This window comes from Marmota flaviventris, chromosome 13, assembly GCF_047511675.1.
Source record: "Marmota flaviventris isolate mMarFla1 chromosome 13, mMarFla1.hap1, whole genome shotgun sequence".
Taxonomy (NCBI): Eukaryota; Metazoa; Chordata; class Mammalia; order Rodentia; family Sciuridae; genus Marmota; species Marmota flaviventris.
Window position 1 is genome coordinate 59,769,280 of NC_092510.1, and position 27,788 is coordinate 59,797,067.

A 27,788-nucleotide genomic window follows, 5' to 3' on the forward strand; every position below is an offset into this window, starting at 1 on the left:
CCAAACTCACTTTAAAATAACATGCACTCCTGTTAACCAATCCAGTCCCACTAGCCAGGTACCAATCCCTTCTAATGTTGGAGCTCCAAAGGACCTAATAACCTCCCAATAGGTCTTAAAATCTTAAAATTTCTACCACCTCTCAATTCCATTGTACTTAAAGACCAAGCCTTCAGCATATGAATTTTTGGAGAACAAACCATATCTCAATCATTGCAGAATATATTTTAACTTTTATGATACATACAATTTAATTTATTAATAACTATCTTATATTTCAAAGCTAAATTATTTATTGACTTCAAATAATTTTTAAAAATATGATATAGCTAAGATGTGATTCTTTGGAAACAATCCAGTTGAAACTGTCTCTATTCAGTCATCTATGAGGATGTGGGTCATGCTAGAAGATTCATTTACCATATAATTTATCAAGATATCAAACTTACAATTTTTTTCTGAAAATATGATTTTTTAATTAGTACTATGGGAATAATTGACAACCAAAATGATCTACCAACTTATAACTTACATGCCTTTCTTGCTAAATGCATTTTTAGTGTAAATATAATACTAATAATTTTGCCAACCCCTCCTTATTAAGGATTAGTAAAAGAGTGGTAAGTATGGCAACGTATCAATTGTAGGTGTTCCCCACTTAGCTGCATATGAATCAGTCATCTTTTTCTGTTTGTAGCAGTAAACCTTGAAGCATAGTAAATCCAAAAGCTCTTCAAATTCTGTTGGAATTTACTTAGAATCACTTTCAAATATGGAAGGCATTTTGCCTTAAAAACTCTTGATACTCTTCTGAATTTGTTACCCTTTAATCTTACTGTGTCTGCAGGCTTACATTATTAATGTATGCATTAAATATATTTGAGCACCTGTTACATGTTAGTAAGTGTCCTAGGGGCCAAAGATACAAGTTGAATGTTTAATTTGTGGAATGGAGAGAGAGAGAGAGAGAGAGAGAGAGAGAGAGAGAGAGAGAGAGAGAGAGAGAGATGTGTGTGCACACACATGTTCTTAATAAAGCTAAAGGGATAAATGAGTGGAAATGAGAATTTGGGGAATGAAAAGTTGAGGCAAAACATGTGTCTCCAGATTTGAAGCATGTAAAAAGTTTCCAGAGTAAACAAGGGAGTTCAGAAAGAAATTATTTCAGACTTGAGAAATGACATGTTCAGTCTGATCAATCCTATTTGCACCACCTGGCCTGCAATATTCACCAGTGGAAAACATCAGTCGGGATACTCTTCTTAGGCCATATTTTTCAGTGATTTCTCAAGGTTGCTCTTCATAGCCATGATCTCACTCTTACACTTGTCACTGACTCCACAGGTTATGAAGCAAGTATCTAGTCTCCCTAACCATTCTGATTTCATAGAGCAGGTGTGATGTTCACCATTTGGGACTCAGCTAATGGTGCCTCACTCTGCCCATCACCCCTCACTCAATACTCAGGTTACAGTCATCTGTTCCATTTTCTTCAGAGCTTATTATTCTGGTCATAATAGTCTGCCTTCTTGGAATGGCAGTTTAATTATATTCAGTGGCTTCTTTTTGCAAAGGTTGAGCATCTAAAAACTGACAATGAGAAGGCCATCTCCATTGCTAAGAAAAGAGTTTTATCTTTATGCTCTTTTATTATGTCCTTTGTATAACATCCTTTTCTTTCTCCTACATTTGAAGGGAACACAGAACAAAGTAGTCAAACCTTTCTAAAAATGTTAACATCCTAAGTGTCCTTGCTGTCCAAGAAACAAAACCCTACAAAATACTTAATTTGTTCATGTTCCACTGTGAAGAGCTTATATAGATGGCACTGACTTACAATGCAGAGAAATGTGTTCATATATAAGATCTTTAAAAGTTTGAAAAATCATTACCTAAAATTGAAAATTACATATATTGTACATATGCATACACACACATATGTATACATAGCACACAGTGAAGCTGATATATTACCTTCTTAAAATGTACAAATATCTTTAATATTGTAAACTGTGATGCAGATGTTCATATTATTTTTTACTGCTGCATTATAATTACTCACAGTTTTGGGATTCATTATGCCATGTTTATACATGCACATAACTGGATCAATTTCATTCCCCAGTCTTCCTTTTTTTTTCTCCCTTCTTCTCTGATCTGCTTGTTTTACTCTACTGATCTCTACTGATTTCTCAAGGTTGCTCTTCATAGCCATGATCTCACTCTTACACTATCACTGACTCCACAGTCTTCTATCATTATTATTATTTTAATTAGTACACTATGATTTTATATATTTGTGTATATACATATAAAACCAGGATTTATTGTGGTATATTTCTCCAAGGACATAGAATAATTTGGTAGATTTTGTTCCCCCGTAGTTTTCTATGTCTTCCTCTTCTCCCTCCTTCTTGATCCCCTTCTTCTACTCTATTGAAAACCTTTTTTATTAATAAACTAAAATTGTTAAGTGGCCGGAAAACTACAGTGGCACATGCCTATAATCCCAGCAGCTCAGGAGGCTGAGGAAGGAGGATCAAAATTTCAAAGTCAGACTTAGCAACTTAGTGGGGCCCTAAGCAACTTAGTGAAATTCTGTCTTCAAATAAAATGTAAGAAAAAAGCTGGGGATGTCACTCAGAGGTTTAGTGCCCCTTGATTCAATCTCTGGTACCCCAAAAAAATGTTAAGTGAAAGTTTTTGCTTTATCTTAAAGATAATATTATATATAAAACTATTATGAGAGGTAGATTTTGTCATTATGATTTCTTAATTATTTTGATATTTTACCAACATATGCAAAAAAATCAAACAATTATGTCATTAATTCTTCTTGTAAGCAATTTTATTATTTCTATGTTTGCTATAATAATCTTTACTTTCAACAACAGTTGTTTCTTATATCTATAAACTGGTTTCTCAAAGAATGTCTAAATATTTCTGGAATTTGTGGTGAATTATAGATGCAAATAATTTGAAGTTTTAAGTTTGCTTATATACCAGTTCTTTATTTTTGGTATCAAGAAAATACTATAATTTGAAGTCAGTATATGAAAGTATTAAAACAAAATTAGGTTGCATATAACTCTCACCCTTTACCAACATAAAATACAGAATTTAATGGGAGTAGGTAATATCTGGCTGAATTGTACTAAAATTCTTTCTACGTTAGCACAAGTAGTCCTTTAGAAGTTAAGAATTCAATTCCCCCAGTTCCCTGGTATATTACTTTTTAACACTTGCTATTAATTTTAATGAAAATGATTGAAAGTAATATTCACTAAATGTTTTGGAAATTTTCCAATCTATGTTAATACTTAATTGAAATGTGCCTGAGGCACTTAACATATATTAGCCTTACACTGATGGTTGTTTGGTTTTGCATAGGACTAAGAAAAATTGTAAATAACAGCAATGCCTTTGGGCAAGGAGCCTGGAAATTACAAACTTAAGGTTAATGAAAATGACCTTTATGCATAAGTGTTACTGTCAGAGTTAAAAAAAAAAGAATGAGTTACTTGCTAGTTATGAAAGCTAAACAAAAATAAAGAGCACTCTGATACTCCACTGCTGTTTTGCAATGTCTTGACCTTATATGTCTTTCTTATTTGGGATGTATTTCCTTTGTACAAAGATTTGTTGTAATATATAACATCCCACTTTTATCTATTTCCTTGGTTTTGAGTTAGTTTTAGGTGTATATGTAATACAATCATTTTGGAGTTTTTTATTGCAAAACATCATATGATTTGTGATAAATTCTAAATTCTGCTCAAGTTGTAGAGAATTAACAAAGAGGGATATATAACTACAGGATATTATTTTGGATCAACTTAGCAGATATTTAACTCTTTACTGTATCTCATAAATAAGGTATTGAACTACTAGACTACTAATTTTAAAAAAGGAAAAATGATCTCTGATCACAATAATCTTGCATTGAATTGGGTAAACAAGAGATAGGTACTGAAATAGCTAGGTAATCAACTAAAGTTTAAAAAAAATCAAATCACTTCAATTAGAGACACACTTTCTTCCCAAATTTTTCTTTATAGCTATGAATAAGATGTCTTAATCACTCAATCACTCTAGGTTTAACAATTTATCAAAACTAGCATTATAGAAATTAAAGCACAAGAATTCTGGAAGACTTTCTTACTTAATTACCAAAAGGAGTTTTCTACTCAAAGATTAAAGTCACTAAACTGTCATTATTATTGCAGACATGTACTGCTAACTAATTTTAAAGGAAGCATTAGGAAGTTTTCTCTGAAAGATACTAAACATACATTTAATTAGAAATGTTTGGGTTCACTTGAGAAATCAGAACTCCTATTAGCAAATCTTTTGTGCATAGAACAACTGTAGTTATAACAGAATGTAAAATTGTGTACAAGACACTTGAGAAAGTATTGACAAAGATACATAAAATTTAAAAGGAGCACATATGTTTTGGGTTCTCTTTTCTGAAATATATACAAATTACATGGACTAAGGTATAAAAATGAAAAGATATTTACAGACATCAATTTTGTCATTCAGTGTTATTGCAGCCAAAGATATGTAAGGAACATTTGCATACATCTACCTTCAACTCCAAGACCAACAACATCAATTCATTCAAAAACCAAGTCTTGACCCCTTCAACATTTTAGGGTTGACTATCCTTAAATCCTTTCCCCTCTCCTGCTTCTGTTTCAGATGGCACTTCTAGCTTATCTATTCTACTTTGCTTCCTCTTACTCTGTTTGCTCAATTGCATTTGCCTATATGCTCCTTTCAACTCTTCATCGTAGGGTATCCATAAGCCTCCAGAGCCTTATTCCTATTGTTCATTATTTTATCCATAATCCATTATGTCATAACACTTCAATTATTATCTCTGTCCAGACGGTTCAGAGTCCTGTATTCCCAGTTCTGAGTCCTCTCCCAAATGCTCAATGGTAATTTACCTCCCTCCCACCCCAACCCCTCAACGTCTCTATCTGGACTTGACAAATCTTGGGCATAATTATTTCAAAAGTTTCTCCCTGAGTTCTTTAGTACCTACTTTCTCCTCTATGCCAAAATGTCCCTTGATCTCTTTACTTCATCCTACCATTCTTCCTTAGAGACTCAGGTTTGATGTCTCTTTTTCAGTTGTGTAATTGTAACTTCCAAACAGAAGCAAAGTCCCCTCTTCTCCAAACACCCTTAAAATATATCTATGTTACAGTTTTTTTTTTCATCTACTAAAATATCCTATTCATGGCAAAGTCTTCCGAAGCTAAGGATTTTTGAATCTTCTTGAATTCTTTCTCTTCTTCCTCCTCACACTTAGTCACTTAAAGCTATAGCTTTCCCTAGGAAAAGCATCTGTTTTGATACCTTCTTTTAAAATTTCAGATCCCCTTTTTCAAGCCAAAAACTTCCTCATCTTTCCTCTAAACCACAGTAGTAAAGATTCTTTATTTCTATATGTGTTCAAGTAGTTTATTTTTAATTATTATTATTAGGGATATAGTAATGGCAGCTTCTTCATCTCAGTATCTACCACAGAAGAAGAAGCAGGAAATATTAAATTCCTTTATATATTTGATTATTCATCTTTTTACGACCTGTACCTATACCAATCTACCTGGCATAGTAACCTCTTAACAATAGGTATCACACTTCTTTGCTGTTTGGTTTAATACTATTCCACTTTAAATCCAATAAACTTTATTGTTATCATCACCTCCCTCATAATCACCAGCATCAGATATCATCAGCATCAGTATCAGCATTAGCATCACCATATTAATGCCTTACGTTCATTTGTCCAATTGTCCAGTTCTTTCATTTTCAAATAATATTATTATATTAACTGGTTAAAAAGGATAACATAACAATTTAAAATCAGATTAATAATTTTTTCAGAAGATAAAGAATAGTCTGAGAACTTAAAAACATATAAGAATTAGTATTCCGTAAATGTAAGGGGTTTAAACTTCATAAGAAATAAGTGGTAAATAAATTATGCTTGTAAGCCATCAACAAGAGTCTTTCATCAGTCTTTCTAATGCAGGAGGAGGATTCTTTTCTTCTGACTTTCCCTTTTCTCACCAGTGACCTAAGCTGAAGTTACACAAATTCAGCTAGAGTAAGAGGTTCAAGTCTTCCTATAACCTATCTCTTTATCCTTGAAGTACCTCCACTTAGCCTTTATTACTAAAAGATTTTTCAGCAAACAGCATTATAACTCAAAAAAGCCAGTGCTTTGTGAAAAGCAAGGGAATCAAAAGGAAGGCGATTCTAATTCTTTTTTTTTTTTTTACATAACAGTAGAATGTATATTGACATATTATATATACAGGGAGAACAACTTCGAATTCTTCTGGTTATACATGATGTGGAATTACACGGATCGTTTATTCATATATGAACATAGGTAAGTAATGTCCAATTCATTCTATTATCTTTCCTATTTCTATACCTGCTCCCTTCCCTTCATTCCCCTTTGCCTAACCCAAAATACTTCTGTTCTTTCCTGTCCCCACCCATTATTGTGAGTTAGCATCTGCATTTTAGAGAGAACATTTGGCCTTTGTTTTTGGGGGGACTGGCTTATTTCAATTAGCATGATATTGTCCAATTCCACCATTTACCTGCAAATGCCATAACTTCAATTCTCTTTATGGCTCAGTAATATTCCATTGTGTATATAGACTACATTTTCTGTATTCATTCATCTGTTGAAGGGTACCTGGGTTAGTTATATAGCTTAGCTATTGTGAATTGAGCTTTTGTAAACATTGATGTGGCTGTATCACTATAGTATGCCTATTTTATTTCCTTTGTGTAAATGATGAGAAATGAAATAATTGGGTCAAATGTTGGTTCTATTCCAATTTTCTTAGTAATTTCCATACTGTTTTCCAGAGTGATTGCACCAATTTGCAGTTTCACCACCAATGTACAAGTGTACCTTTTCCCCATAACTTCCGCAACATTTATTGTTATTTATATTCTTATAATTGATTCTGACTGGAATGAGAAAAAATCTCAGTGAAGTTTTAATTTGCATTTATTTAACTGCTAGAGATGTAGCAATTCTAATTCTTAAGAGCAAAGTCCATGTGAAAATATTACTAACTAGGCCAGCACCTCAGAACAAGCTATTAATGAGATTTAAGAAATTAATGCATATACATTTCTCTTGATGATATTCTGATGTCATCCTGAAGATTTAACCATTGGTTAGCAAGGACTAAGATAATCCAATTCTTCTTTATCCTGAGGAATATTGTATAGCAAAATCCCTAATCTGTCTTTTTAATCACTTTTTATTTCACCACAATAAATGTTAATGAACAATATTTTTCATCCTATGCAACCCTGAAGTCTAAGCAGAACACAAGACAACACCATTTAGAAAAGTAACCTAAATTTACTGCTTAGCACCTACCAAAAGAGAAGAAAAACAAATAAAACAGCCAAAAAAAAAAGCCAAAAGAATTAATGAGTATATATTATGAATAAGATCCTGTATTAGCATATATTATTTCTTCTAATCTCTATGACTTATAAAAGTGGGTATAATGTATTTTCTATACTCAAGGAAATTAAAATCAGAAGTCTTAAAAAATTGTATCTGAGATTCAAATCCAAGTACAGTTTTAATTTTAATATGTATAAAATTAAATTAAATTAATATATAAAGAACAGGCCTCAGTGACTAATAAATCAAATTACAAGCAAAATAAAAAAGAATTTGAAAATGAATAAAGGTAATTTATATAATTAATGCATCATATAGAGACCTTGTATTTTTAAACTCTTTGCAAATTTTAGGTTAAACAGGTAAGATAGGATGTTAATTTGGTGAACAGTTATATTCCTACCAAAAGAAGAGAAACAGTTGTTTCTCACTAAACAAATGTTGAGTACACAAAATCTATACAGCAACAGATGTTTGGAATTTGACAGTTAGCCATGTAATTTGAATTAAAAGATGATATCTAAAAAATCTCATAATATAGCAAGAAGTGAGAAATGCAAACTCAATTTAGTGTCATATCTGAAATAGCAGCAATAGTAGCAAATACAGCCTTAAGGAGTATGGAATCACCCCATTTTCTAAAGTGTCCTTATTTCTTAAGAGTTAGGAAAACAAACAAACAAATCCCTTTACTGTGCTTACACTTGCTGCAAATTTATCACAAACAAATAAAATAAAGATTCTTTTATCAATTAGACCTGTGACTTTAAGCATTCAGGCTTCTTGAAATATTCATCTTCCAATCAATGAGTTAACAAAAATAGACCTGGAGATCTTGAAGATAATTAGGATGGGAGTCCTAAGACCTTTTAGCAACTCATGCTGCAATCTGTCTTAACTCAGCATCAATGAAAATGTTAATTTTTATCAAAACATAAATATAAGGTTAATTATTCAAACATATTTGGTTTAAATTCTATTTTACCATGTCAGTGAATTTTAGATCTACTTTGAAAGGCAAAAAGTAGCTTTTGTTTATACATGAAACAATGACTATCATGTCTACTGACTAAATCAAATCACTCCAAGGTTTAAGGTCAGGAGGTCTTGACAGAATTGGCATCGAAAACCCTTAAGCTAAAAATTCATACACTCAAATACATAAATTTTGACTCTGTTAAGTTGAATAAATAAGATCAGAAAGAACTGAAAACAAAAAACAGTACTGTCAAACCATACTGTCATGTTTAATATCTCTTGTACAGAAGCTGAATCATTAGGTTCTGAAATTTTATTTACTTATAATTTATTTTAGAACTGACTTAATTAATATTCATAGCTTTCCCTTCCTGTTCTTTGTTACTAAAATTAATACAATTTTAAAAATGGAGCTCGTGTTTGGTTAAGAGCTTAAATCTATTTTATTTTAACTTATGCAAAATCAACTGGAGAACTAGAGATAATTATCCGAAGAAATCAACCAAAAACAAAGTTCTGCAGCACTCACATATAATGAATAAATAAAAAAGATATTTTAGACAAAAACTTTACAGATGATTCTTTCATTTCATTTTAGAGGCTCACTTTTGGCACAGTACTTAGTTCCAAGGAGCATGTGGTAGGCAGAGTAATGCCCTCCCCCAAAATGTTCACACTTTAATTCAAGGAAACATGATTTTCTACAGGTTCCAGAAGCATCACATTCCTGCCACCACTTCCATCCTTACCCATGTCCCATTGAAACACATTTCATGCTTCTAATATCAGGCACTATAAGATAATAAATCTATCTTTTTTTAAGCCACCAATTCTGTGGCAATTTGTTATAGCAACAATGAGAAACTAGCACAAATATACTTCATAAATCTATTACTCATAGTTCCTGGTTAATTTCTTAGCATTAGCACTCCTAATACTTAACACAGTGCCTGGCACATTGCTAAAGTGTCTACATTTAAATAATTACCTAATTTAACTTTCATAGTAGATAAATTAATCAGACATATGTGTTGATTCCACACAGACACTTCATAATATCTTCTGCAAGTCACTGAATAATTTTTAAAGGCATTTGTAAGATCAAAAAAGACAGGACTTTCTTCTCAATTTTCACTTTTTTGTGACAATAAATTTTCACAAAAGTACAAAGGCATATATATGTATACAACAACGTTAGAACAATGCTATGAAAATATCATCAAAGTTCTGAATGTTAAAGAGAATGCAGGAAATAGAATGTTATTTCAGAACACTTTTCTTATAAAAGCACAAATGGAAATTTGATTCTTTATTCATAGCACAGGTCAGCTAAATACTGATAATAATGCTGATTCAAATTAACCTAAATATTTGTATTTTTTGTACCTGTATACCTATACAAGAAGAGAAATAATATTTTCATGACTGCTGATTCTGAGGTAAATTTCTCCTTTTTCATCAGAAAAAAATGCATAACCTCTTATTTCATAATTAAACCTATTGTAAAATTATATAGGTTAATAAAAAATTAAAAAACTTATTAGTTTGTGATTATACATGCAAAAATACACTCATCCTACTTCTATTTTGCTATTCCTCAATTATCACTAAAGAAAGAAAAGAATATAGGGGAAGAAAGTCCCAAATAACTCATTAAGTACATACAGACATGTCTTTTCTACTAGCTTTGGCCAGGAATAAAAAGAGAAATGTTTCCTGACATCCTAACAGAGCACAACTGAAGGTAATGTGCTAGATTTGAGGGAAAGAAAAGAGGATAAAAGTATTTTCCTAGCAAACCTAATAACTTGTAATGGAGGAGAGGCATGGTTAGAAACACCAGAATGTATTGAATAAATAACTAGAAAAGATGTATATGTAAACATCCTACCCCACTGTAAATTAGAAAAAGAAATAAAAAGAGCACTGTCGTGTTTTTTGGATTTAAGCAAATCTGAGTCAAACTAGTCCTGTTTTGAGACTACCAAAGGATTCCCCAGGTAAGAAAACTGTGTTTGTATATTATAGGTTTCTTCATAACTCACAAGATATCATTCTATCTGGGACAAAGGTCAAACTACATTAAGAGAACATAAATCCAATTTAACTTAGCCCAGCTGATGAAATTGAAGGACTATTTGACTTACTTTGAAACTCTGAAAAATATAACCAGGTTAAAATAAGGGTAACAGATTAAGTGAGGTATGAAAGGAGTGTGAGAAAGAAAAAGCAGATTTTAATATACTATGATCAGGTCTGTTTAACTAATTGAAGACTAATCTGAAGCTCACTCTTGAACATAGATTCCAAAGTCAAACAAAATTTTAGAGAGCTAAATTCAGCATTATATGGAAGACAGACAACCACAATGGATCCATGTTAATGCAGTAATATAAGGGTGGTTTAATATCTATGTGTTATTAAACTTATTAGCAAATTAACACTGTAGTTTCATTCTTTATAGAAAATTAGAAAACTCAACACCAATTCTTGATAATATTTCTTACAAAATATAAGAGAAAAAAAATTATTTAGAAAAATTAAAACAAGCCGGGCTTGGTGGGTCACGCTTGTAACCCAGAAGCTGGGGAAGTCGAGGAGGAGAATTACGAGTTCAAAGCCAGCCTTAGCAAAAGTGAGGTGCTAAGCAACTCAGTGAGACCCTGTCACTGAGGGCTGGGGATGTGGCTCAGTGGTTGAGTGCCCTTGAGTTCAATCCCTGGTACAAAAAAAAAAGAAAGAAAGAAAAAGGAAAAAAAGAAGAAAAAGTAAAATAAGTTTTAAATCTTTGTCAAGAATATGATAAATATATATATATATATATATATATATATATATATATATATATATAATTGTTTCTATTTAACACACTTCTGAAAGTCGTAGTGTGCTAAAAAAGGAAAAGAAATAAAATTATTATAATTGTAAGCAATATAAAAACATTATTATCATTAAATAATATAATGACTACATAAAAACAAAAGCATTTGTGGAAAAAATAAATAATGAAATTTAACATTGAAACTGAATATATGGTTGATATGCCATAATAAAATAAATTCTATGTACAAGGAGGAAACAGAATATAATAAATGTTATCACATCATGACCATCATCTACCATTTAAAATAGTTATCAAAAATAAGACAGTTAAGAAATTTCTAACAAAAACTTGTAAATGTTATATAGAAATATATAAAATTTTATCAAAATGTATTAATGATGACTTAAATGATTAGAGAGATATATCATTCTCTTGAAATTAAGACATCCAAATTTATGTAGATTTAATATAATAATCAAAATTCTGATAAAGTTATTTTTGGAGGGAACTGAACAAGTTAATTCTGAAATTTCTATGAAAAAATGAGCCCAAAAGCCTCAAACAAAAGATTCCATATATATGAGTATAAATCTCTGGTGTAAAAAAAAAATCAGAACAATGACTGCATCCTACAGAGATACACAAAGTGATTAGAGGAGGCTTGAGAGAACTCTTTGGATTATGCTAATGTTCCATAAATTGATAGCCATTTGAGCCACATAAAAGGTGTCTACATACCTGAAAGTAATAAAATTGTACAAAATGCTTTGTGTATTTGTTTACTATATGCAAATTTTACCTGAAAACGTTTATCTAAACAAACATCAAAATATCATTAATGATATAATGATATGATGAAGTGTTTGGTGTCAAAAATGCTGATATTCTTAACTTAATTTGAATAAATCAAAAATGGGTAGATTGATAAGAGAGAGAGAATAGGGAGAGCTGCAATAAAGCAAATATTCATATATTTTTAAATGATAGTCAATTTATGAATAACCAAAAAATCTTATACAGCATGTAATCAAATGTAATTGGTATGACCAGTTTGAGGTACAAAATAGCACAATCTATAAATTGAAATCCAAGACCCTGCAATTTCACTTTTTTTAGAAGCTTGAACTAATCATTTAGAATGTTACAAGATACATCATACACAGCAAACTGAATAATGCTCAATCCTCAGAAATAGATAACAGAATGAGATTTTGTTTTATCTACAGTGAATTATTTTGGAGAACATAAAAAAAACCTGTGCCACACATGTGTAAGTTTTAACAGAGACTATGTAAATGAATGATATACTTATTATGCATTTTAGAGACACTTTTATATATGATAAAATTGTATTTTTAAAAGGGGGAATGATAAATCCAAATTTCAAAATAACAATTTATTCTGATTACAAAGTAGATGGGCTAAATAAACACATACTTCATGAAGCAGTGTTTCTTATATTCTAGTTCTTAAATTGAGTGATGAATTCACAGCTGTCAGTTTTTTGTTATGGTTCACATATTGCATCATATATACATATATATTAGAATATATATATATATATATATATATATATATATATATATATATATTTCAAATTTTTTCTTGGAAGAAAAATGAAGTATCCAACCTCAAAAAAGACTCAGACCATTGCTCTCTTTATTAGAGTTAAGTGCTATAGTCTAACATTTTAATAATCACAGCTTACATTTTAATAATCAAAAATAAAAAGTCATTCTGGCTAGAGTGAGATGAAATGTTAAAGTAGTTTTGATTTTCATTTCTCTAATTTTTAGATATGATCAACATTTTTTCATTAGTTTGTTGATTGATTGTATTTCTTTTTCTGTGATGTCTCTGTTCAGTTCCTTTTTCATCTCACTCAGAATGGCAATTATCAAGAATAGAAGCAATAACAAGTGTTGGTGAGGATGTGGGAGAAAAGTTACATTCATACATGGCTGGTGGGGCGGCAAATTGGTGCAACCAATCTGGAAAGCAGTATGGAAATTCCTCAGAAAACTTGGAATGGAACTACCATTTGACCAGCTATCCCACTCCTTGGTTTAGACACAGAGGACTTAAAATCAGCATATTACAGTGACACAGCCATGTCAATGTTTATAGAAGCTCAATTCATAATAGCTAAACTGTGGAACCAACCTAGATGCCCGTCAATAGATTAATGGATAAAGAAAATGTGGTACATATACACAATGGAATATTACTCAGCCTTAAAGAAGAACGAAATTATGGCATTTGCAGTTTAATGGATTGAACTGGAGACTTTCATGCTAAGTGAAATAAGCTGATACCAGAAAACTGAAGGCCAATAGTTTCTATGATAAGTCAATGCTGATCCAAAGTGGGGCTTGTGGTCGGGAAGAAGGATGGAACTTTGCATTGTGCAGAGGGGAGTGAGGGAACGAGATAGACATTATTACCCTATATACATGTATGATTACACTACTGATGTGACTCTTGACTCTGCACAATGTACAGCCAGTGCAGTGAGAAGTTGTGCTCCATTTGTGTACAATGCATCAAAATGCATTCTACTCTCATGTACAGCTAATTAGAACAAATTAAAAGTTAAAATAAAAAAATATAAAGTCCAAAAGGAGAGGTGAGAAAATTAAATACCTAAGAACCACTAACCTTATTCTATGCAGAATTTTCTTTCCTTCTACATATGTTTATGCCATTGCTGGTGATACACAGGAGTATTAATACTCTGCAGATGTGCTTATTATTCTGTACCTCAGTTTATGCTTGCATCTCTGGAGTTGCTGTTATTTCTCCAATTTATCACAGGAGAAAACTTAGTTTAAGAAAAGTGACCTCTCAAATCACAAAACAGGGAAGCTGAGATGGCAGAATTAGAATTCAGTGTTGCCCAAAATTTGAGACCAAGATTTTTCTCATTACATGTAGTCCCCGGCGATTTTAAAGGATTAGTTTCCTCATCTAAGTGGACATATCATACATTTATAAAAGAAATATTTTTTAAGAAAACCCTCAACATTAAAATAAAATAAGTTACAATGGGATTGTACCAAAACACATTTAAAGATAATATAGCTATAGCAAAAGATAATAAATTTAGTTTTTAAAAAAATTTAGATTAGTATTTGTATATTCTTCTCATGTTCTCTGATTTTTAAAGATTTCATCAGTATCCTCAAGACAAGAACTCCAATACTACCTTAAGCTCAACTTGCAAAAGATGAGCACTCTCGTACACTGATTATACTTCAGGCTAAAAATATCATATCAAGGTGGGACTATTCCTACAAACAATTTGCAATAAAATATAATCACCACAATTCAAGTGTCAATTTCATATTTGTCTTTGAATTCAGATTTACTGTAGCTCCATGAAAATAAAATAGATGCTACTAATCTAGTATGCTTTAGTTGTGACATGTGTTCATGGCTTTTACGTCTATGAATAGAAATAGATTCTCATTTCAATTTCTACTTAAATTTCTTTTAGGGAAGCATAGATGTTAACCTCATTTATTTTAAACCTCAGGTTAGCTTTATATGGGCCATCTCTTGGCTAGCCTCCAGATTTGCTGCAAATATTAATGACTTAAAAAATAGGAAAGTAAGAGTAAAGTACCTAATATACACTCCAGCCTTTACCCAAGCCTATGCCACAGTAAGAAGTGACACAGAACTTCTAAACATCTACTTTGTAAATAATTCTCCAAACATTTTAAATTAGATACACAGCTGCAGTTTTCTCAGAAGTAATATGAAGTATCCAACTTCAAAAACAGGCTCAGACCTTTGCTCTTTATTAGAGTCAACTGCTTTCTTCTTTCTCTGTGACAAACTCTTTTTTCCCCTCTCAGCTGATGACCTTGCTTCACACTTTGTGAAGAAAATAGAAAAAGAAAGGAAAACCTTTAGACCCTACAATAAATCTGCCAACTCACCTGTGTCTCTTCTCATATTATCTGCTCCTTTTCTGCTACAGTTTGGACATGAAGTGTCCCCCAAAAGCTCTTGTGTTCATACACAAATGTTCAGAGGTGAAATAATTATATTATGAAAGCTGTAACCTGATCAGTCCAACCCAGTTTGAATGGAGGTCATGGGTCACCAAGGTCATTCCCTGGAAGAGAGCACCAGAATCCCCTGAAGTCTATTCCCTTCTCTTGCTCTGTTTCTAGTAGCAGAGCACCTTTCCTCCACCACACCCTTCAGCCCTGACATTCTGTCTCACCTGAGATCCAGAGCAATGGGGTTAGTTGACCAAGCACTAAATCTCTGAAACTGTGAGCTTAAAATAAACTTTTCCTCCTCTAATTGTTCATGTCAGGTATTTTGGTCACAGCAATGAAAAGCTGCCTAACACACTTTCTTATGATGAGAATGAAGTGTCCCTTTTCCCTTCTAAGGCCAGTCCTTCCACATCTGTTCACGATTCCATTCTCTTTTCTCTCTTTCCTTTCTCTCTTGTCCTTTCTATTCATCTTTCCTTCCTACAGGATCATCAATCTTTCCCTCTCTGTGTTATCATTCCCACTATTTAAAACCAAAGCAAAACAAAATAAAGCAAGTTTCTCTTGATCCTGTATACTTACCATTACTATTTCTTTTTTGTTGTTGCAGCTTATTTGGTCAGAATAGGCTTGAAAGAGTTGTCCACAAATCTGACTCAGTATCTCTCTGTGTGTAGGGGTTCAGGGTACCTTTCCTTTATTTCTACTTATATTTCTTCACCAGAAGATTTCTTCTGCCATTAATAGCAATATGCACGAATCTTCATCTCCAGCCCTGCTCAGTTCTTTCACTTTCATAACCTTATATCCAAGTATTTATGATAAATCTCCAGACATATATCTAAAAGGTACCACCTTGACTTGTCCCATAGCAGTCAGATTGATGTTTTGGAATGTAAAATGAAACTATGCTCAAAATTAAGGGGTTATCATTTAGAAAAACATATAATTTTTTAAAAAATTTTCAGATTATACAGGGCAAATCTGGCTCTCAGCTACTATTCCTACATCATTCCTAACCACTTTGTTTCTTAATTTCCTCTGTTCACTATAATTTTACATATCTTTTGGACTTGACTATGACCGTGCATATATAGTTTATCATTTTAATGTACTTTCAGGTTTCCATTAATACTGCTAATAGTACTATTCTTCACTTGTATTGTGTAATTCTTTAATTGAATTCAAGTTAAAATTTGGATTAACCCAATACTCATATTTCATTTTTTTGATCACTCTTAATATTCTTGAAAATCTTCATTACTGATTTTTTAAATAGCTTATGGAATTTGATGAAGAGAGATCTTGCTGGTGCTGTTTACATCATCATTTCAGATCCAAGACAAATATCTGCATCTTAGGCCACACAGGGACTTCACTGAGATAATTGGATATACCAGCTCTAGATTCTTCAGGAATTCTGATTTTTGGTAACTTACAAGGATTCTCTGGACTTTACTTTTCACCATACATAAATTTTTAGAAGCAACTTTATTTGAAAATGTAGTTTCTAATAATGAGTGACAAAACATTTTGGTTTTACTCTGCCATAAAAGTAAATTATGTCATATTTCCCCTCATAAGAAAGTTTGAGCTAAATGACTAATCAATCACAGTAAACATTTTATCTCTGAATGATATCTATTCTTTTATTTTTTTAATTTTAATTTGACTTTATTTCAATTGCTGAATATAATTATGTTTAGAGTAAACTTTAAAAACTATTCATAACTGGAATATATACATTTTAAGATATAAATTAAAGTACTTCAGCAGTTATCCTAAAATGGAGCTCATGGGTTTTTAGTAGATGACAAATTCAGTACATACCTAAGCTGTGTGATGTAGTTTTTAAAAATCACTGGATTTAAAGGTGCATTAATAAAAAAATATAATGATGCTCTAAAGGAGATATGAATAATCTCACTGTATCTTGGGCTTATTATTCAGCACTATTCCATATAAATACTAGGGCAAGTCACATGTGTGCTTTCAAATATTCTTGTTGCAATACTAAAACAGTAAAAAAAAAGTATTAATTCTGTATTTACTCTAATATATCTAAAATGTTATCATTTTAGCATATAATTAATATCAGAACAATTGTGATATTTTACTTTTTTCTATATGTTTTAGATCCTCTTTTTTATCCTTAGATCAGATCTCAATCCACATTATCTATATTTCAGATATTCAAGTCACATTTATCTAGTGTCCAACATATAGATCAGTTTAGTATTAGAAAACACCAATGTAAGACATAAGCACATTTAAGAAGATGTTAGAGGAAGTGAGACTCAAATTTCCATCTTATAAAATACATGGGAAATTTAAATAATATAAACAGAGAATGGATACATCATTTCCTCTGAGCTCTACTTCAGTGATTCCGTAATACAGCATTTAGATATTTCTATTCGCATAAACATGATTTTGTACTTTACCTCCCGCTGCAACAACTTTAAATGCTGCAAGTAAAAAGCTGCTAAAAATTACAAATTGCCACCTAAGCCTCTCTGCCTTCATGATGATAATTAGTCCTATTTTTGAAGGACCAGAAATTATTGCCAAACAATTAGATTCATCTCTAGGAAAACTTAATCTCTTTCTCTTCAAAATATGTTTTTGGAAGAAGAGAAAAATAATGTGTTTCCACTTAGAGTTGAGTTTTAGGGGTTTTACTTTTACTTTGTCTCTAAAATTAATGAGTTGGTGAGAAATTATAAAGATGAAGAGAATGAAATGGAGCAAAAAAGGGTTTTGTGCATGTGAACTAGGAAGGCTCAGAAACACTGAACACATGCTTATACTACTTTTCTATTACTTCTTTCAGTGTAATCTTCTCATTTCTATTTGTTCACCTAACAAATTCAAACTAGAATTTGAAATAATTTTTAAATCAAAAAGCAATAAATTACGCTGAGTTTTAAAAAGGATATTTCTTATTTATCTTTTGTCTTAGTCCATTCCTGCTGCCATAATAATATACCACAGACTAGATAATTTGTAAATAATAGATGCTTGCTTTGCACATGACTAGAGCTGGGAAGTCCAAGATCAAGGTGCTAGCACATTTGGTGTCTGGTGAGGTCCTGTTTCATAGATGATGTTTTCTCACTGAAACCTCATATGACAGAGAAAGAGGAAGGTATGACTACTGTGCCTTATTGTAGTAGTAGAGGTGTATGTGTGTGGTGGGGGTGGGGCGGGGCAGAAAGACTAGGAGCTCTCTGAAATATCTTTTCAAAGGCCTAATATTATCCATGAGGATAGCCCCTAGGCCTAATTACCTCCCAACAGCCCTACATTTTTATATCATCACCTTGGAGTTTAAGTTATAACATATGAATTCTGGAGTGGTATATACACTCAAGCCATAGCATCTTCTTTTAATATGTGTAAGTTTTCCAAGATAGTGACAGATTATATTTGGGATATTAACTAGCACTTAACATAGGATCCAGCACAGCAGGTAACCAACATGTATTCCACATGTTAAAGATTGCTGGTTTTGTTAACAAAATATGGATTTTGGAGAAAAATTCCCTATCTTTTATCATATGTGTGTCGATTTAGACCTAATCTCTATAATGCTGGAATACAAACTACAAGGGTAAACTTTGCTGTTTCTTTCCCTGCATAAAGCAACAGGAAGACCATATCAATGCTCAAATTTATGTCACCTGGCTGTCTGCTTCATCAATATCCATGTAGACCAACAGAGCAAATAATCCTCATCATAAAGGACTTACTTTCAAGTGGCACAAAAAGTGATAAGAAAAAAAAAATTATATAAACATTGGATGATAGAAACAGTAAGATATGCAGGGCTGGTAGAGTTAGAAGTGATTGAATTTAGTTTTCTTTGGTGAATGTTGAATATATACAATGAAGATACTATATCCATGAATTTTGTACCACGTAACACTTGGGAATTATTTTAATCTCCTTTGACAAACATTTTAGATTAATTGCTTTGATCATTTTGAGACAGAACCAGTTATTTCCAAGTAATATGATGAGAATTATTCCTTGTATCATTTAAAAAAATCAATTTCAATAAAACTTATCTTAAATATTGTTGCCTTTAACTTTAGCAAATCCTCTCTATTTGTCTGGGGTTTTAGATATTCAAGGAACTTTCATGTACACTTACCCATTTGATTTTCTTAACAACACTATGATTTGATATGTTTATGCTGTAAGTAAAGACATTAAATACAATTTATCTTTCTGAAAAGAGAGGACATCCTAAGAGACTGCCATAAAAATCTAGTTTTGCCTTTACCTATAAACATACCTTCACCTATCCTTGCCTTTGCCAACATCTCTCTAATCAGCATCCTGTAGACATGCTTTGCCATCTTTATGCAAAAACCCAGAAGTTCTTTCTCATAAACCTTACAATATTGATGTTAGAAGCCTGATGTGGAAAGAGAGGAAATTGTTTTCTCAGATTACCTTATTGAGATCTCACATTTCTCCATCTGACACAAAACCTGGTTGCAAGTTTCTACTTTGTTTCTATCTTCTACCTGCCACATGCACAAGCACAAAATTTCACATATTGTGAAATTTTCAGCTCTGTACATGCATCATCTGTATTAATGCTACTTATACTAAAATAATCAATTCAAGATTTATAGTCAGTAAAAAAACAAAAATCACATAACTTCATAACCAACAAGACTAGTGATATCCAAGTTTAGAAATAAAACACTCTGATGCAACTTTAAATTATCTTTCGGAATTGTATTTTGCATTGCTTTTACGCATGTCTATTGGTATTGTTTCTTGATACTCAGATTCAACCAGGCTTTCAGTATCACTCAGCCACCCTTTTAATTATTCCCTAGTTGACTACAATTTAAATAATTTTCGTCAGTTTGAAACTTTACTTTTAGAACACCAAATCAGCTATTCAAAATATTTGAACAACATACAATTTAATTTATGTTACTTCAACATATTATTTCTCTGCTTTATTTAAAAGATATGAGCTCACTCAACTGCCTTTCTTCAACCTCATTTCCTCCCCTACACCTTGCCTCTTTTCTCTGTATCTTTTCCCTAAGATTCTAATCTGTTCCATCCTCAGACTGTTTTTCCATTGGCCTGTTAATTCTCACTCACCATTGGATTGTTCTCATCTTCCTAAGCAGAGGTAAATACATTTATAGAAAATCAAAATCCACTTGCATGTACAATAAAAATAACTTCAACAACCTTCCAACAATGTTCTTTTCTCCAGAGGTTTGTATTTAAAAATATTCACTGTCCAATCCCTGGTAATGCCTTAATAATTTATAAAAATCAAACACAGTGCCCCTTAATATCTCTTCACTAAACCTGCTGCTGCCAAGACTTCTCCCTGTATCAATTATCTATCACTGCATAACAGCCTCTCCCAGAGCATAACACTCACTCTAGGGATTACTTATTCCACATAAATTTAATTGTCAGAGGGTACTCCTGATAAGCGGTAACCGAGATGACTTCAACAGGTCTTGTTTGTCTCTGTGTGATCAGTTGACACTTGTCTGGAGGCTGGACTGTTGAGGAGAGGATAGTTGGTTGACAATTGGCTGGGACAGGAGCAGTGATCAGTTTATATTCCTTTCATTCAGCATGGCAGCTACCTAGGCTTCTTCATATAGTTATAGCAGGACTCCAAAAATAGTGGAAGTGTGCATGGTTTTTGAGTCCTAGAAGCAATCCAGTATATTGAGATTTCTGCCACATTCCACTGACCAATGGAAGTAGCAAAAAAAAAAAAAAAAAGTACAGAAATATATTCCCCCTTTTCACAGGTAGAGTTGCAGAGTACCATTCTAAGGTCATGGATTTAGTGATTGATGAAGAATTGGGCTATTGTTTATTTAGACTCTACAATGTTTTGCTTAAATTCTTCATTGCTTTAAACAGTTCCTTCTTTTATCAAAGCTATCTTCTCTAGATCTTCAAGAATTACAATCTACCAGATTTAACCTTACATTGTTTTAGCCTACTCTTTTCAACCTCTTTATTTAGCCTTTGTTTGGTCATTGAATATATGTATTTCTCTAATTCTCTTCTTGTCCTTTATCTCTTATAAATGGGCATGTTTCTCCAATAATTATGTCATCATTATCTTCTATCTTGCTTCAGGCTCTGCTTTTAGAGAAAATGAATTAAGAAACATCCTTCTTCACAGTTTTAAATGAAATCAGACCTTATTATCTTGTAATCATTGTTCTAATTTCTTTCCTGGCATTCCTACCTCCATTTTCTTTTTCCGTTCCTGTAATTATCTACTGCCTCTGTACTTTTAAAACTATCTGATTGTGGCCTCCACATATGCTGTATAATTCTACATCAATCATGTGGAGAAAGCAATTTGATTTTTCTCCAATGAAATATTAATTTCTCATTTTGGAATTTAAGAACTTCTACTATTTGATCCCAGTCTATCTTATCCAGCTTATATAAAATCTTATACACCTTTCCCTTCCATCATATTATAATCTCTTTATTCCTCACGTGTACCCTATTGATAGCCATCATTCATGTTCTCTTAGACTTGAATAACCATCTCATGAGGTCTACTACCAAGGTCCAGCCCCGGCAGGGGGGAGTGAGGGTCCGGGGGTCCTGAAGGAGGAGTGGCGTCAGCGAAAGAAGAAGAGTCGGGATGACAGGTTGCAAGTCACCAGCAACCTCCAGAAGACATCTCTCTACCCCTGGAGGGACTTTATTTTTATACCTTTTTTACAGGTGTTTTTTCAGGGAGTTAATGGATAGCTTCAAAGCCCGAAACTTCTTTGATTTACATAATTTTCAAGAATTACAATCTTTTCTGACATACATTGATTATCTAAGATATTGAGTACATTGTTCAAAATATTTTTCTGTAACCTTAGACAGTCATGATTAAACTTTTACGTTTTAACCTCAATCACTAGGTGCTAGGTGACGCAACTAGACTGCATGACTCCTGACCTATTTTTTATTTCTAACTTTAAAGCATACCTATAATTATTTCATTAACCTTTAACTTTAAAGCATACTTATTATTTTTGGTAAGCTTTCTTACTTCTAAACTAAAATCCCAGTAAAACACACTTAAAGTAGTGAAAGTCTATTATTTAAAAGCCTTATTCTGAAGTGCCTCTAAAATATATCTATGTTAATTTTACATTATTCTATTTTTAATTTCCAAGGTAATTTCCTTTTTCTTCATATGACCTATTCAACTGCTTTCTTAAAGAACTTCCTTGATCCTTGGTCAAAGCACACCAATTCTTACGTCTTTGTAATCTGTAAATAAAGGGTAGGCTTTATACCTCAACTCATTTGTCATTTATCTTAACTATGTGTTTTCCATTTTCATCATAAGTTTCTGTGTCAGTAAAGGAGGGTCTATTGGTTGGGGAATGTATTTTTATTAACCTCTTGTCCTTGAGGGGATAACATAAGCTACATACAGTAGTCCTGGTACTTTTGGGACAGCAATTGTTTTTCTATAGCTAGGCTATTGTACAGGTTGTGGCTTTAGGATGGGGTTGGGCAGGGGGGGCTAGTGTAAATTGTTAACCATGAGATAAATATTTCTTGTTGCTCAGGCTTGAAGAATAACACTATTGTTTGTATCCTGAGAGATATTGAAACGCACCTCATGGCCTGTCTCAATTGTATCCTTAGTCTCATTCTTGGAATTTTCCTACAATCTCAGGCAATATTTACTTTTATTATTGATTGACGTATGCCCTGTTATCCTTATCATGAGTATCATAAACAAAACACTTAACATTTTTAATGGGTCCATTTTCCAGATGGTGAGGCCTTGCCACAGCATCCCCCACGCTGTGACCCTGTCAGACAGCGGGTGCAGGAACACCTTCACCAGTCTACCCACTTGATCCTCTTTCTAACTTTTAATAATCAATCAAATAACACTTCATGAAAATTCTGTTCTTCCTAGTTTATGGAGTTAATATCATCATCCCCTTGGTCTTGTATTTCATATTATATTTCTGAATCTCTGCATTGGATATTAAATATTTTAAGTGATTAAATGGTTTCAGAGATTATATTAACATTGGTCAGGCATTTTATGAATGAGTTATTAAAAATAATAAGTATCTATTGAATGGTATTAAATCTTTTTATATATGATTTTTTAAAAAAACATGGGAATTAATGTCTTAGATTCTTGCCAGTTTTTATAAACCTAACTTTGTACATTTAAATTCAGAATTAGTTAAAGAAAATATCAAATAGATGAATTGAACAAGATCAAATTTTGAGATATGTGATTTAGTTCAATGGAATTTTCAACATGTATTAAATGAAATATAATAAAATTTAAAGCATAAAATAAATAACTAGCATCAGTAGTCACTGTATGTATGCTGAATCAATCAAGTTTCCCATAGGAAACAGATTGGTCACCTAAAGTAATCAATTTAAAATAATTAAATAAAAATTTATTTTCGAAGAATTGAGTAGGGTTTGGGATACTAAAAGAGACAAAGTAGTGCCCTGAAGATAGAAAGAGGATGTTCACAACTTCTTGTCTAGAAATGGTATAGGGCTGGATCATTCATTAGAATCTAAAAACAGAGGACTCTTTGGAGAGCTGTGACCTTAGATAGAATGATAAACTAATGAAGGGCAAATCCAGACCTAAAACTCCTGTTCCTTCTGATAGCAAATCCAACCAAAGACCAACCTGGCCCCAGGTCCAAGGAAACAAGAAAGACCAATAATGTAATAATATAGAGAAGAATGTAAGGGATAGATAATGGATATGGGAAACAAAGTTTTGATTTCTAGTTATCATGTCTTGGACATTTTATATTCATTTGGCTCATGTTTTTTGGTCATGAACCTCAGTTTCAGGAGAATAATTCATACAAATGTGTTTTATCAAGAAATATATTGGTTTATTAAAAATATGAAAACTTATTTTTTTAATTAAAGGGAGTTAGTATGTCCAATTATTTTGTATTTTTGAAGAAATTAAACTTCTACATCAATAATATGAAAAAAGCCATTGTGAAAGAGAGTAGTTTCAGAAACCTTTTTGATTATAGCTTTCTGCTTGAGTACATAATCAACTTCACAGTCAGATATTTTCAAGTCTTAGAATTATTAGTATTACCAATGTGCCTTATTAAAAGCATAAAAGTGCTTTTATTCTTCTCAGAAAATGTTATGAAGCACACAGATTCAATAATATAACCTTTTGGATTCGCAGGTTAATTTGGTGCATCCTCTTATGCTTGATAGGTACCAACATGTCCTGGGTTCCCACTTGAAATATAAAAAAGGCCAAGCAAAGAGACTTGTACCAAAAAAATTCCGAGAAATTAATGCTCATCCTCAAGAAACAGTAAGATAAAACAAATTTAAAAATCTAAAATAATTTTAATGACTAATACTTTTTGTACTAAAAGCCAAAGAACATAAATAAATTACGCCTTATCAATAATTTTCTTACCTTGGTGTTCTATAAGGTCTAAGACTCATAAAAGACAAACCCTACAACTGAGCTTTTTAACTCCCAATCTTCAGTCTCTACAAGGATCTATAAAATGTTGTTAAACACACACTACAATTTACACATTATTTACTATAGTAAGAACACATTAGAACTCATAAAAGAATAATTTTTAAAAGATAATATAAACAAAAATGTAAATAAAAGATCAATATTTTTTTTACCTGTTTTTCATTATATCTGTATATTCTGCTTTGAAGATTATTGGTCTGTAGGATATTCTATAGTTTATCCTCTGAAATCAAACAAATTTGACTTTCTTAATGTTCATTATACAGGCAGTGAAACCCAAAGCTCCTAAAAAAAGTCTAGATTCAAGGATGAAAGAAGAAAAAGGACAAACTTTTTATACAAGGTATTTTCAAGGAAAAAAATTATAGGATTTAATGACTGTTTAAATATAAGAACCATTAGAGAAGAATTACAGAATCATTTCTACATTTATTTATTTATTTATTTTTCTTCAGTAATTAAACAAATGCTGATTACTTAAATTATGAAATAAAAGAGATGGGGAGCCTAAGTTTATTACTATTAATTTGAAAATGCCTTCATGTTTGTTGGCTATTCCGTTTTTCTCTAATACAGAGGATTTTTTAAGTCTTTTGCCTCTTGTGGGTCTGGTGTGCTTTTCTTATTGATTTACGGGAGTTCCCAATATATTGAGATATTAATTAATATTTTGTTCATTTTATATTTTCTTATTATCTTCTTCAACTTATTATAGACTACTCAACTGTGCTGCTAACTTTTGAGAAAATAGTTTCTTTAGTCAAATCAAGATCTTTTTAATTTGAAGAATGTTGTTTAAGGAAGGTTTTACCATCATAAGTCATAAATGGATATTCCAAAACTGTTTCTTAATATTTTATAAAAGTTATCTTTTAAACTTAAGTTTTTAATCTAATGTAAAAACAGTATATATGTGATATAAGGTGTCAGGCAAAAATAATTTTATAATTTTCCCATTTGTATAATCACTTTTTACTGTAGTTCTATTGAAAAGTTCATCTTTTTTTTCCACTAAACTTCAAAAGAAAATTCTTCTACAAACTAAGTTTGCATACAGATGTGGGCATGGTTCTGCCTTCCTATTCTACTCCTGCAGTCATCCACACAGCACAAAAGATACTGTATGATTGCAAAAATGTTGCAATAGAACATGTTTCAGTTTTCCTTTTATTCTATAGTTCTGATTTTGCTTCAGAAAGCATTCTTGTGCTTCTTTTCTGTCAATGTGTCTGACTATTCAAAGAAATTCACTATCCTGACTTTTTATAATATAGCTGAGTTTTAACTTTTAGTCTTTGTTATCTGATATAAATTGAATCATAGACTGTTTTGTGTGTATGCTTTGTCTTCTTTTGTTCAATGTTTCTGTTTGTGAGAACTCCATCTTTTGTGTGCCATTGTAAAGTCATTGTTATCATTGTATAATATTTCATTTTCATTGTTATTAAGGAAATTCCCTAACTTGAACTAACTTAAAGTATAAGAATATGTGCTTTGTTACAATACTGGAAGCCAAAAGTAAGACACATTGCAGGCATGACAACTAAATTTTCATTGATATCTTTAAGAAATAAGTTTTCTTCTATCTTTCTGTCCTGTCAGTCTTGTGATCACAAGGTGACTATATGTTGCCCTCTGTGTTCTGAAAAGTACAAAGAAAACCTCTCCCCAGTCAAGGAATATAAACCTTTGTCTACAAAAAAGACATTTTCATCATGAAAATTAGCAAAATTTTCAAAGTTCTGCTCTCTTCAATATCATCTATCCATCTGTCCCCAAAAGTAACACATGTAAAAATTACAAAATTTAATAACAGCCACACAAAGAGTAAAAAACAAAACCTTTTTTATGGAATAATTATAATGGCCAAAAGAAAGACCACAAAACTAGGAAACTGAAGATCAGTGACAACAGACTTCATAGAAAAAACAAGAAGCTTTTCTGTTAAAATCAGAAATAAATTACTTACTATTTCACCACTGTTATTTAATGTTTGTTTGTTTTCTGGAAGCATTTCTCAGTGAAATTAAACAACAATAATATGAACAACAGGAAAAAAAAGTCTACAAATGGAGAAAAAAGAAAAACTTTCATTATGATCAAGTTCATAACCCACTTGAATCAAATGTATGAAATATGATATGTCAAGAGCTTTGTAATGTTTTGAACAACCAATAATAAAAAAAATTCAAAAAAAATTCAATAAAACAAGAAAAAAAAGAGATGTGATCATAGGCCTAAAAAGTTAAGAAGATAAAATTTTCAAAATTTAGTTTACAAAACAAGAGAATTAAGCAATTTTAATTTTAAAATTAAAATATTTTCTTTCTATGTTCATATTTTAAATCATTCAGAATTTGGAACAGCACAAAGAATAACATTTGTATTAGCAACTTAAAAATCAGTACACTAAATAATGACATTAATTAAAATGCCCAATATCCATATAAAGAAAATTTCGCATACTTGTGGGAGACAGAAAAGGAAAATGGCTTGAACAAATGAAGAGATCATGCTCATTGATAGATAGATTCATTATCAATATCAATTCTCTCTAAATTAAACTTTGAATTTAATTCAATTCAAATAAAAAGACAACAGGATATTTTGTTTCAGAATTATAATTGTGATAATTTGTCTAAAATATGCGAAATTAGGAAAAATGTTATAAAATGTACTGAAGGGGATTACCATTGCTAAAAGGAAATATTTTATAAAGTTATAATGTTTAATCAATATGGTACAGCTACATAAATAGACTGAAAGATTCAGGGAAGAGAGGGCCAGAAATGAAGAAAAAGGCAATTTTATAATTTTGTTAGGAAAAATGAATTAATCAACAAAATTTGATTAATTTTTTAATTAATTTTGAGCGTTTTGATAAAGCTGGGTCCCTATACCAAAACTGAACTCAAAGTAATTTCAAATAAATTAGATTTTTCAAGATTTTACTTATCT

General features: G+C 31.6%; 1 long non-coding RNA gene across 4 annotated transcripts in view; it reads right to left on the minus strand.

Annotated features, from left to right (window-relative positions):
• The window catches only part of LOC139701573 (uncharacterized), a 93,295-nt gene extending 78,000 nt beyond the window's left edge, over nucleotides 1–15,295 (minus strand). For all 4 annotated transcript variants that reach the window (XR_011704121.1, XR_011704119.1, XR_011704118.1 and 1 more), the window contains exon 1: nucleotides 15,209–15,295. This is a non-coding gene — a long non-coding RNA (uncharacterized lncRNA). The remainder of the gene's footprint in view (nucleotides 1–15,208) is intronic.
• Nucleotides 15,296–27,788: the final 12,493 nt, after the last annotated feature.